The sequence below is a fragment of the Megalopta genalis genome, unplaced genomic scaffold, assembly GCF_051020955.1.
Source record: "Megalopta genalis isolate 19385.01 unplaced genomic scaffold, iyMegGena1_principal scaffold0032, whole genome shotgun sequence".
Classification (NCBI taxonomy): domain Eukaryota; kingdom Metazoa; phylum Arthropoda; class Insecta; order Hymenoptera; family Halictidae; genus Megalopta; species Megalopta genalis.
Window position 1 is genome coordinate 767,501 of NW_027476101.1, and position 2,500 is coordinate 770,000.

Consider the following 2,500-nt stretch of genomic DNA (forward strand, 5'->3'; position numbering starts at 1 on the left):
GATCTTGTTCTTGTTGTTCTTGTTGATCTTGTTGTTGTTGTTCTTGTTGTTCTTGTTGTTGTTGTTCTTGTTGTTCTTGTTGTTCTTGTTGTTCTTGTTTTCTTGTTGTTCTTGTTGTTGTTGTTGTCCTTGTTGTTCTTGTTGTTCTTGTTATTCTTGTTGTTCTTGTTGTTCTTGTTGTTCTTGTTTTCTTGTTGTTCTTGTTGTTGTTGTTGTTCTTGTTGTTTCTGTTGTTCTTGTTGTTCTTAAAGTTCATCTTGTTCTTCTTGTTCTTGTTGTTCGTGTTGTTCGTGTTGTTCTTCTTGTTCTTCTTGTCCTTCTTGTTCTTCTTGTTCTTCTTGTTCTTCTTGTTCTTCTTGTTCTTCTTGTTCATCTTGTTCTTCTTGATCTTCTTGTTATTGTTGTTCTTCTTGCTGTTGTTGTTCTTGTTGTTCTTGTTGTTCTTGTTGTTCGTGTTGTTCTTCTTGTTCTTGTTTTTCTTGTTGTTCTTGTTTTTCTTGTTTTTCTTGTCGTTCTTGTTTTTCTTCTTGTTCTTGTTGTTCTTGTTGTTCTTGTTGTTCTTGTTCTTGTTGTTCTTGTTGTTCATGTTGTTGTAGTTCTTGTTGTTCTTGTTGTTCTTGTTGTTATTGTTGTTGTTGTTCTTGTTGTTCTTGTTGTTCTTCTTGTTGTTCTTCTTGTTCTTCTTGTTCTTCTTCTTGTTGTTGTTGTTCTTGTTGTTCTTGTTCTTGTTGTCCTTCTTGTTCTTGTTGTTCTTCTTGTTCTTGTTGCTCTTGTTGTTCTTGTTGTTCTTGTTGTTCTTGCTGTTGTTGTTCCTGTTGTTCCTGTACTTGTTGTTGTTGTTGTTGTTCTTGTCGTTCCTGTTGTTCTTGGTTTTCTTGTTGTTCTTGTTGATCTTGTTGCTTTTGTTGCTCTTGCTGTTCTTGTTGTTCTTGTTGTTCTTGTTGTTCTTGTTGTTCTTGTTGTTCTTGTTGTTCTTGTTGTTCTTGTTGTTCTTGTTGCTTTTGTTGCTCTTGTTGTTCTCATTGTTTCCGTTGTTCTCGTTGTCCTCGTTGTTCTCGTTGTTCTTGTTGTTCTTGTTGTTCTTTTTGTTCTTTTTGTTCTTGTTGTTCTTGTTGTCCTTGTTGTTGTTGTCGCTGTTGTTGTTCTTGTTGTTCATGTTGTTGTTGTTCTGGTTGATGTTGTTGTTCATGTTCTTGTTTTTCTTGTTGTGCTTGTTGTTCTTTTTGTTCTTGTTGTTATTGTTGCTCTTGTTGCTCTTGTTGTTCATGTTGTTCTTCATGTACTTGTTGTTCTTGTTGTTCTTGTTGTTCTTGTTGTTCTTGTTGCTCTTGTTGTTCTTGTTGTTCTTGTTGTTCTTGTTGTTCTTGTTCTTGTTGTTCTTGTTTTTCTTGTTTTTCTTGTTGTTCTTGTTGTTCTTGTTGTTCTTGTTGTTCTTGTTGTTCTTGTTGTTCTTGTTGTTCTTGTTGTTCTTGTTGTTCTTGTTGTTCTTGTTGTTCTTGTTGTTCTTGTTGTTCTTGTTGTTCTTGTTGTTCTTGTTGCTCTTGTTGTTCTTGCTGTTCATGTTGTTCTTCTTGTTCTTGTTATTCTTTTTGTCCTTGTTGTTCTTGCTGTTGTTGTTCCCGTTGTTCTTGTTGCTGTTGTTGTTCTTGTTGTTCCTGTTGTTCTTGTTCTTCTTGTTGTTGTTGTTGTTGTTCTTGTTGTTTTTGTTCTTGCTGTTCTTGTTCTTGTTGCTCTTGTTGTTCTTGTTGCTCTTGTTGTTCTTGTTGCTCTTGTTGTTCTTGTTGATCTTGTTGTTCTTCTTGTTCTTGTTGTTCTTGTTGTTCTTGTTGTTCTTGTTGTTCTTGTTGTTCTTGTTGTTCTTGTTGTTCTTGTTGTTCTTCTTGTTCTTGTTGTTCTTGTTGTTCTTGTTGTTCTTGTCGTTCTTGTTGTTCATGTTCATCTTGTTGTTCTTGTTGTTCTTGTTGTTCTTGTTGTTCTTGTTGTTCTTGTTGTTCTTGTTGTTCTTGTTGTTCTTGTTGTTCTTGTTGTTCTTGTTGTTCTTGTTGTTCTTGTTGTTCTTGTTGTACTTGTTGTTCTTGTTGTTCTTGTTGTTCTTGTTGTTCTTGTTATTCTTGTTGTTCTTGTTGTTCTTGTTGTTCTTGTTGTTCTTGTTGTTCTTGTTGTTCTTGTTGTTCTTGTTGATCTTGATGTTGTTGTTGTTCTTGTTGTTCTTGTTGTTCGTGTTGTTCTTGTTGTTCTTGTTGTTCTTATTGTTCTTGTTGTTCTTGTTGCTTTCGTCGTTGTTGTTCCCGTTGTTCTTGTTCTTGTTGCTCTTGTTGTTGTTGTTCCCGTTGTTCTTGTTGTTGTTGTTGTGCTTGTTGTTCTTGTTGTTCTTGTTGTCGTTGTTATTGTTGTTCTTGTTGTTCTTGTTGTTCTTGTTGTTCTTGTTGTTCTTGTTGTTCTTGTTGTTCTTGTTGTTCTTGTTGTTCTTGTTGTTCTTGTTGTTCTTGTTGTTCTTGTT